We start from the raw sequence: 10733 nt of genomic DNA, 5'->3' as shown, positions 1-10733 counted from the left end.
GAGTCAAGGGAGCTTGCCCGGCTGCTGCCAGGCAGCATCCTCTCTGTGGATAGACATAGCCCTTCGGTCTCTGGGGATCTCAGAGTGGCACCTTCCATCAGTCCTAAATGAAACTTTAAGGGGAGGAAAATGACCAGGATGTCAATACATCCTTAACTGAGACTTCTAATGCCGCTTCTTTGGAATGTGCCCACCAGGGGGGCAGTGTTCAGCCCCTGGAACAGGACCAGCTGCCACCACCGGCTGCCTTCAGCGGCACTCGCTCGCGGTAGTGAAGAGCGGTTCTGTGACTCCTGCTCAGAGCTGAAAGCCAGGGGAGCCAGGCTCTGTCCCCACAGCTCCTGTCACAGGCCTCCCCTCTCTGTGCCTGTGCCCTCAGGTGGAAGCTGACAGGGATGGAAGATGGGGTATTAAGATGATCATTCTGCTCCCTGGTGCAAGGCGAAACCACCTGGTATGGCAGCGGGAGGTGTGAATAAGACCCTGGCCCTCACCATAGTAATCGAGGTGGTGCGGAGGGGTGGGGCTCTCCTTGTGGGTGGATGGGAGCCTAGAGAAGCTTCATGCTAATGCTGCCAGGTGTGTGTGCCAGGCTGGGGAGCCTAAAGAGAACCTTGGCCTCTGGCTGGATCCACAGTGCCTTGGGAAAAAGCCAGAATGCCCCCAATGCTGGGCTCTGGCCCGGAGCACCAGGCGCAGGCAGGGAGGAGCTCTGAGGAGCTCCCAGGAGCATCTCGCTGGTTGTAGTGCTCATGGCTCCCCCAGAAAGCCAGGGCCCCAGGCTGGCTGCTACGCCGGTGCCAGACGGTGGATGAGATTACAAGAATTTGGTTTTCAAATAATCCATAAACCTGGCTGAGCTAATGGCATTTCATATGTATTATCTTGTAATCCCAGAGAAGAGAACATTTCAGAGCAAAGAGCCTGATTCTCCCTCCCTGCGAGGACTCTAACAAGCTACAGATAATCCGCTTTTTGTTGGAAGGTACTTACAAGGAATCTACAAAGGCACAGGGGCTTTGCCAATTCCACAGCACAAGTGCCCGCTGGTTATTTTGCATACCAGTGGCACCTGGCCGCACCTGGGGCCTGTGGCTACAGGCTTTCTGGTGCACATGGATGCAGGGTCCAACATGGGGCAAAGCCTAGGTAAGGCACTCAGCATGGTCAGGTTTGCCTGGGTACATCACCATGTGCATGATACAGACATGGATGTGGCAGATAGTTTCTAGAGTTCCATTAGAGGACACCGCATTAATGGCTGTGGGCTCAGCTACAGGAGTGCCAGAAGAGTCCCAAGGGATCTTAAGAATATAAGAGCTGCCGTCCTGAGTCAGACCTTGGTCCATCTTGCCCAGTATCCTGTCTCCGACAGCAGCCCATACTAGAGCTTCAGGGAGAGGGTACACTCCTGGCTTCTGGTAGTCACAGATTTAGGGTTGCATCCTTAATCATCTTGGCTAATAGCCATTGATAGACCTATCCTCCATGAATTTATCCAGTTTTTTTGAACCCAGTTTTGCTTCTGGCCACCACAACATCCCACGACATTGAGTGGCACAGGTTAGTTGTGAACTCTGTGAAAAAGTACTTCCTCTTGTTTGCATTAAACCTGCTGCCTCTTAATTTCTTAGCATGACCCCTTGTTTTTGTATTGTGCAAAGGGGTAAATAACACTTCTCTATTCACTTTCTGTATACTATTAATGATTTTATAGATCTCTATCAAATCCCCCCTGAGTTGTCTCTTTTCTAAACTGAACAGCCCTACTCTCTTGAGTCTCTCCTTGTATGGATTCCCTTGATAATCTTTGTTGCCCTTCTCCAAAACTTTTCCAGTTCCACTATATCGTTTTTGAGATTGGGCAACCAGCAATGGACATGGTATTCATGGTGTGGGTGCACCACGGATTTATAAGTGGTATTATACTATTTTGTCTTATTTTTTATCTCTTCCCTAATAGTTCCTAACGTACTGTTAGCCTTTTTGGCTGCTGCTGTGAATTGAGCAGAAATTTCTAGAGAACTATCCACGGTGACTCCAAGATCTCTTTCTTGGGTGCTAACAGCTAATTTGGACCTCATTCTTGTGTACGTGTAGTTGGAATTATTTTTTCCAATGTTCATTACTTTACTCTAACCAACATTGAATGTCATCTGCCATTTTGTTGCCCAGTCACCCAGTTTTGTGAGATCCCCTTGTAACTCCTTGCAGTTTGCTTTGGACTTCACTATCTTGAATAATTTTGTATTGTCTGCAGCCTTTGCCACTTCACTATTCACTCCTGTTTCCAGATCATTAATGAATATGTTGAACAGCACAGGTCCCAGTACAGATCCTTAGGGGACCCTGCTGTTCACCTCTCTCCATTGTGAAAACCGGCCATTTACTCCTACCCTTTGTTTTTCTATCTTTTAACCAGTAACTGATCCATGAGAGGTCCTTCCTTATTATCTCATGACTACTTTAGTTTCCTTTAGAGCCTTTGGCAAAGAACCTTGTTGACTCCCTCAAAGAATTCTAATAGATTGGTGACACATGACTTCCCTTTACAAATGGAAACAATCATGTTCCAACAAAATCATGTTTACCTATGTGGCTGATAATTCTGTTCTTTACTATAGTTTCTACCACTTTGCCTGGTCCTGAAATTAGGTTTACTGGCCAGTTATTGCCAGGAGTACCTCTGGAGCCCTTTTGAGGAATTGGTTGTTACGTATTGGTCTATAGTGTATTTGTTTCCCAGGCAGTTCCCACTCAATTTTACCAACTTTCCTCCAGTAGCAACCGAGTCCCACTGAGCTACAGGCTGTTTTCCAAGGTCCCACCCCAGCTTCTGTTGAATCAACAGCGAAACTCTGCTGCCTGCAGTGGGAGCTGGAGAAGGCTCTTTGTGAGAGAGTCTCACAGGGGCCTGTGTGACAGTCCCCCTGGCAGTGGGGGTGGGATGGAACTCGGAACTGGAGGCCAATGTAGACTCATGCCAGTTTTCTGAGTAACCCAAGAGGACTAACGGGGGTGGCATTCTATTCTGAACTGAAATTGTACCAAGCCTGTGAAACTCCCCCAACAAGGCAGGGCTGTGGCCTGCAGTGTCCCAGAGGAAGGAGTCCAGCCACAGGGGTCCTTCAACCATACCCCTGGCCAGGTCAGGCAGAACGCCCCATACTGGCCTAAGCCAAACAATCCTTATTCCTTCCACCAAGCCAAGGAACAGCAGAGCCTGCGTAGAATAGGGACATTTCCATAGCATTTGGGGAAGGGTCTTGTCAGCTGAGGAACGAAATTTGCCTCTCATCTCAAACAGGTGAGGGCAGGACTGGCTGCAGCAGCTTCAGAGCTACTTCACTCTGCCCTCTGCTTCTGTAGGAGTGGACACTGACGGGGGCAGGAGGGCAGCCTGTTCTTGACTCCTTCCCCAGTCCTGCTCCTGCAGCTCTCCTTGCTGCTCTCACCTTTGAACCCAGAACTTTCCTGCTACAAATGCCCTGGGAATCTCTAGGACAAAGCATGGGGGCTTAGAGATCAATGGCACAAATAAATCCAGGACTCTGCTGATGCACCTTCCTCCTGACCCACAGGCTGCCCCCACTCTCCAATATTCTGCATCCAGAGTCTCTTTCTGGAGGAGGGTCCTCTCTCCCCAGCCCTGGGGCAGACCGTGGAAGCAAACGCTGCTTACACTGGGCAGAGATGGAAAAGTTGCTAAATGTTCCAGGGGCCTCACTCCCCCAGCCTAGCTGTAGCCATAAGCTCACAGCAGGGCTGATGCAGCCCATGGGTCAGTGCCAGAGATGGTACCTCCTACGCCTCTCCTGGCCATCTGGAATATGCTGCTGGGCACGTCAAACCCAGGAGGAGGGGGGGGGAGGGGCTTTACAGCCTTATAATTTATGGAGCTGCTGGTGAGTTTTCACACTCTTGCCAGATTCAGCTGTTTGGGCTCTGATTGATATACTTCCATTGGGGAGAGACAGCCCACCCCCAGGGGGAAGTTCTCTGCGTGGCTCTGATGAGGGCAGGGGGCAGCATGACAGCCCGGGGCCACCTGGCATGATAGGAGATACCAACTGGAACCAACACAAGCCCTTTTGGACACAAGATCTGACAATGATGGACAGACAGCTGGGGCTAGGTCCTGGGTCTGCTAAGGAAGGCAGCAGCCATCATTAAAGAGGATGCCTCAAAGCACAAGCAGAGCTGGATGCAGCCCAGGATAGGACTAGAATAGCAGGGGGTGTTTAGGGTGCCTAGGAGTGGAGGAGCAAGGAGAATGGCAGGTTGGGGTTGAAGCACATTGGCAGAGCTCTAGGAGGAGGGGAGAGAAGCCAGGACTAGGACAGTAAAGTTTCTGCAGGGCCGGGGTGTGTGATGCAGGGACCCAGAAATAGATTGAGGTGTCTTGACAGATCAGTGTAGGGAGCGCCCAAGCCTGGAATAGCTGGGGGTGCTGTAGGCCAGGAGTGAGGGGCATCAGCAGAGCTGTAGGGGGTGCAGGTCTGGAACAACTTTGGGGTTGGCCTGTTACTTTCATGAGTGCTACATTAATGCACAGTTTTTACTGATGGTAATTAAAGTGAATGGATTCTCTGCTAAATTGCAGCTGGGAGGCTGACACCCTTCCACTCAGGAGCCAGTCACAAGCATTTGGGGATTGAGAGACTCCCGTGACAGCCTATTATGGCAGGCAGCTCTCCTCCTCCCGGCCCAGCACAGCCCTGGTATCACACTCCCACCTGCCTTGGGAAGAGACACAAACATGCAGAGAGCTTGGCTTGTTAGTCCTGGAGGGTTAGTCCTGGGTGTAGCCAGGGCTTGTGCTACCAGGCGACCCTACCCCTGGCCAAGGCTCCCCACTCTCGAGAGATTTCAGTGCAGATGGAGCTGGTTCTTGCCACCCTCATGAATTCTGCGAGGGACACTGAGAGGTGGGGGAAAGCATTAGGGGTCAAAGCAGTGTTTTAAATGGCTTAGAGCAGAGGTGGGCAATAATTTTTGTTGCGGGGCCACTCCATGAATTTTGGTAAGTTGCCATGTGCCACACATTTCTACTATATTAATGGAGTGGGTGCAGGGTCTGTGAGGGAGTTTGGGTGTGGGAGGGAGCTCTGGGCTCGTGCAGAGTTTTGGGGTGCAGGAGAGGGTGAGGGGTGTGGGCCCTGGGAGGGAGTTTGGTGCAGGAGGGGGTTCTGACCTGGGGCAGAGGGTTGGGGTGCAGGAGGTGGTGTGAGGTGCAGGCTCTGGCCGGGAGGCACTTACCACAGGTAGCTCCACCTGATGGCACAGCAAGGCTCAGGCAGGCTGCCTCCTACCATGGCCCCACACTGCTCCCAGAAGCAGCTCTGGCACTGCCCTCAAGCACCACCCCTGCAGCTCCCATAGGTCAGTTTCTGGGAATGGCATGGGGCCACGGCAGGCAGGCAGCCTGCCTGAGTGCCCCACTGTGCCATGGGACTTTTAGTGGCCCGGACTCGGAAATTGTGAGGGGGCATAGGAGGTTGGACAGAAATATTACTCATGGCAGGCTGGACAGAAATGTTAGACGGGCCAGATCCAGCCCGTGGGCCGTATTTTGCCCACCCCTGGCTTAGAGCCACTTCTACCTGCGGCTGGAGTCCTCAACTCAGCCTCTTGGTCCCAGAATAGAGTCCCTCCATCTCTTCACAGCTCCGTAACTGAAGGCTCTCCGACCCTATCCACAACACAGGGACATATTCACACAGTGCAAGAGGGAAGCTATTTGCTACCTTCACCAAAGGAAGCATCTACCACTTGGCCCATTGGAAATTTGAGCCTGACAGTCTCACAGCTTGTGTCTGCCTCTAGCAAAACCGCTAGTCACCACACTCGCTATGTCTTTGTTAGTCTCTAAGGTGCCACAAGTACTCCTTTTCTTTTTGCGAATACAGACTAACACGGCTGCTACTATGAAATATGTCCACACACACGTACTTCGCCATGAACGACTGTACATGTGCAGCCACCACAGACACACACACACACACAACCAGGTTTCAGAGTAGCAGCCGTGTTAGTCTGTATTCGCAAAAAGAAAAGGAGTACTTGTGGCACCTTAGAGACTAACAAATTTATTAGAGCATAAGCTTTCGTGAGCTACAGCTCACACACACAACCATACACTCTTATCCCTCCGCCCCTTCCATTCTCAATGGCCCCACAACCTGACCCTCCCCTGGCATCTCTCTCTACTCCCCTCACTGTGCCCAAGGGATAGAGCCACTCCGGCCTTCTGAGCCACAGGGAGCTTGGCAGAGCAGCCAGCTGCTACACCACTCCCTCTGCACCAGCCTCCCCAGGACCATTCTGGCACAAGCCTCCCATGCTCCGAGCAGGATTGGACCATGGGGTGGTAATAACCACTGGCACCTGGTCCAGGCTATTGCTCCCTCCCTTGCTGCTGCCACTGATGGAGCTGATGCCCTGGGAGAGCTTAAGGAAAAGCTCAGTGTAGGAGAAGCAGATGGGATTTCCCAGGCAGAGCCTGCCACCTAGTGGCAGAGTAAGGTGTTGGCCTACACACTGTTGTCAACAAACGTTTGCTAGAAGAGGAAGCCAAATTTGCCTTTTAAATTAGATCTAGCCCCATGTCTGAGCCAGAGAGGGTGGACCAGAGCTGCCCACAGCCTCAGATCCCAGTGCAAGGCAGCTCTGGCAGGGAGCTTCTCCTCTCCCTCTGGGCCATGGCTATGAGAGGAGGGAAGGCGTTTCTTAGGTTAGCAGCAGCCCAGATCACAGTGGGTCAATTCAACGAAAGCATAGTAAAGACACACCCTGCTGAGACCCACCTCCACCCCTTAGTACAGTGTTTCTCAACCAGTGGGGAGGAGGAGAAGTCACAGAAGGCAATGGGGGCTGTGAGGTGTTAAAGTTGTTATTACAAACGAAAGCAAAGAAAATCTGGTTCCTGCACTCCATGCACACGCGTATCCTTCAGGGTCAAGCATTTAGTCAGCCTCTCAGCGCACACATATGCACCATTGCTATCATGTATTCCTTTTTTACTCTTACTGTAAATGAAAGGGGATTGCAAAAAATAAATAAATAATAAAAAACTGATTTTAAATAAGGGAATTGCCAACCTGGAAAGTTTGAGAAACACTGACTTAGCATGTGGGATACTCAATGTTTCTGGGGCTGGCCTGCATCCCATTATAACAACCCCAGATAGCCTTAGGTTTTAATGTAATGTTACCCATGAGCAACCACAGCCTCTTCTGAAACATGGCACCTCCAGCCCTGCAGCACTGTGACTGGGGCATGGGGGTCAGCATTGGCTCAGCAGAGAGCGCCCCCCTGTGGCTGGGGCAGCTGACTCAGAGCCCCCAGCACACTATGTGGTATTGGAGTTAGCACTGACTCAGAGAGGAAAGCATCCTCTCTCTGAAGCCCAGTGCCCACTAGCATCACCTTGGGGGATAAGGATCACCACTGACTCAAAGGGGATAGCGCTGGTAGCAGTGGGCAGGTCTGAAGAAAGAGGCCAGCCCGGTAACAAGCTGTAATCAGCTAGCTTTGTCTCTGCAATGACCCTCGACTGTCCTATCTAACATGGTAGAACGGGCACATATCTGGGGCTGCAGGGTGCTGGGCTGGGCCAGGAAGCACACCCCCAGGACCGGGAGAAGCACACCAAGAACTTTCCTCCCTTGTCCCACTCGGCAAGGCAGCCAGCAAGTCACTTCAATGAGTGCAGGTGGGTTTGGGATCTCCCACAGAAGCCCAGGTGGGCGGCTCAGGAGACTGAAGAACAGTTGAGTTTCCCCTCCTTCTCTCCCCTCTAAGACCATTTGCATTAACGTGGGTTGATTTCTCCTTAGGAGCCTCTTAACTCATCTGCTTATTCACCCCCATCTAAAGTGAATGACACACCTCCATCAGTCCCACTGCAGCTAGGATTTCCCCTACACCTGTGGGGTTAGGAGGCCAGTGGGAAAGAGCAGTCACCAGCAGATGGACTCAGAAGCCACAAGAATCCTGTTTCCAGGCCAGTGAAATCAAGGGGGTAGAAAGGCAGGCAGCCTGGGAGAATGGTCACTACTAGAAGGTTTCTAAAGTCCCTGCAGCCCAGCACCATGCCAGGGGATTGGGATCAGCATTGACTCAGAAAGGACAGCACCCACTACTGAGTCACTAACATTGTTTCCCCCAGCACATGGCTCCTTTCTCAGCATGGGGTCAGAATTGATTCAAAAGGACCACCAGTACCACACCCTGATGCAAGCCCTTTTTAGCACAACGCTGGGCAAGAGTCTGTCCTGAGTCAGAAAAATTCATTCATGCTGCTTTATGCAACACAGAACCCCTCGCACAAGTGGAGCATTGAAGTCAGCCCTGACTCAGAGAGGGAGAGTCACCCACAGTGCTCCCTGAAGCACAGCAGCCCCTGCATGATCTTCGGGTCTGCAAGAGCAGTCCATGGTTTACTAACACCTCCCCTTCACGCTTGGCTGTCTGCTCTTGAACACACCCCATCACTTTCCTAAGCCCATCCAACATTCTAATTCCATGGATCGCAAAACAATTTGTTTTCCAGAGTGGCACACTAATGGGATACGTTGGTCATTGGGAAGATTGGCCCAGGGCAGGTCAGCGGTTTACAAATGTGCAGACCCAGATTTCACGATTAGCACATGGCTCAGATTTCCCCCAATGCTTCCAAAACAGCAATAGGCAAGATTAACAAAAGGATTACTCAGAATTCAAAAGCGAATGGGATTTGTGACCCATTATATTAACCAGAGACGGGGGAAAGCTCTGCTGAGTGAGCACTGCTGACAGGGCACCAAACCAATTACGAAGAGCTCACAGATCACTAAGCTGGATATATACACACATCAAGATAAATTCCTATTTGCCTGCAAATGCAGGATGCTGCCTGAGCCGCCCTATCCAAGCTGGTTTGCTTTTCTATGTGCCCATTAAACTTGGATTATATCTAGTTACTTTCTCTGGTAATTCACTTCCCCCACAGGTTTAATGCTCAGGAATAACATTTGGGAGGGTAAAACCTGAAAGGATAAATGTAATGTGTGTAATTACTTTGATGAATGAGAGAGAGCAGAAGGCAGGCAGGGAGTACACTGAGCTATAAGGTCACAAACGCATAATCCTGGGAATGCCACCAATGCTACTGGCAGATATATAGGAACAAACAGACTGGATCAAACCCGAAGTCCAGTCAGTCCTGTATCCTGGCTCAGGAAGTGTCTAGTACTAGATGCTTCATAGGAAGGTGTAAAAACCCTGCAGTAGGCAGATGTGGGATAATCTGCCCCAATCTTAGGTCTCCTCCTGATCTCTAATAGTTAGAGATGGGCTTCAGCCAATAAGCATAAGGTTTAACAGCCCTTCCAAAATGTGTTGTCAATTATAACAACTCTGGCTATTCTTGTTATCTATATGAAAGTCCAGTCCCTTTTAGAATCTTGCTAAGCTCCTAGTATAAATGACTCCATGGGGCAATGAGTTTCAGTCTAATCACACATTGTGTGAAAAAAGTCTTTCCTTGTATCTGTTTTGAATTTGCCCCCCTTTTAATTTCATTAAATATCCTTTTGTCCCTGTCTTACAAAATACTTCTGGGTGGCCTGGGAAACCCAGCTGGGCTCCACCTGGAGTCAGTTTCCCTCTGTGGAGCTTTATAGATAGAATCATAGAAGTGTAGGGCTGAAAGGGACCTCAGTAGGTCATCTAGACCAGTCCCCTGCACTCAAGGCAGGACTAAGTAATAACTAGACCATTCCAGGTTCTTAAAGAGAAAAATGTCCTTCTTGCGAGAGTCATATCCAAAACATCCCCCTGCCCTGAAACTTCCTGCTCCAATTGCCTCCCACTGACCTTATACCTTCAATGTGTTTGCTTCTCTTGTTTTTCTGACTTGAAGATGTCGTCTTATTAAGGTCAGAAGGGACCATTGTGATCATCTAGTCCAGGGATGGGCAATATACAGCCCGCAGGCCAGATCTGGCTTGTCTAACATTTCTGTCCAGCCCACCAGGCTCTTTGGCTGCCCCCTTGTGATCTCTGGGCTGCTAAAAGTACTGTGGCGAGGCAGGGCACTCAGGCAGGTTGCCTGCCTGCCGTGACCCCATGCCACTCCTGGAAGCAGCCAGCTGCTGCTGACATATCTCTGTGCGCCCCTGGCCGGGGGAGGCAGTTCCACACACTGCCCCCACCCCCAGCACTGTCTTCACAGCTCCCATTGGCTGGAAACCAGCCACCTGTGGTAAGCACTTCCTGGCCAGAGCCTGCACCTCACAGCCACTCCCTCACCCTAACCCCCTGCCCCAGGTCAGAACCCCCTCCTGGACCCCAATCTCCTGCCCCAGGCTGGAGCCCCCTCCTGCAGCACACTCCCTCCCAGAGCCCACATCCCTCACCCTCTCCTGCACCCCAACACTCTGCCCCAGCCCGGAGCTCCCTCCTGCACCCAAACTCCCTCCCAGACCCTGCATCCCCTCCATTAATATAGTAGAAATGTGTGGCCTGTGACAACTTACCAAAATTCATGGAGTGGCACCCCTGTGAAAATTATTGCCCATCCCTGATCTAGTCTGACCTCCTGCACACTGCAGGCCACAGAACCTCACCCACCCACTCCAGTAATACACCCCTAACCTGTGGCTGAGTTACTGAAGTCATCAAATCATGATTTAAAGACTTCAGGTTACAGAAACTCCACCATTTACACTAGTTTAAATCTGCAAGTGACC

This window comes from Dermochelys coriacea, chromosome 10 (assembly GCF_009764565.3).
Source record: "Dermochelys coriacea isolate rDerCor1 chromosome 10, rDerCor1.pri.v4, whole genome shotgun sequence".
NCBI classification, from domain to species: Eukaryota; Metazoa; Chordata; order Testudines; family Dermochelyidae; genus Dermochelys; species Dermochelys coriacea.
Note: the sequence above shows the minus strand (reverse complement) of the source record.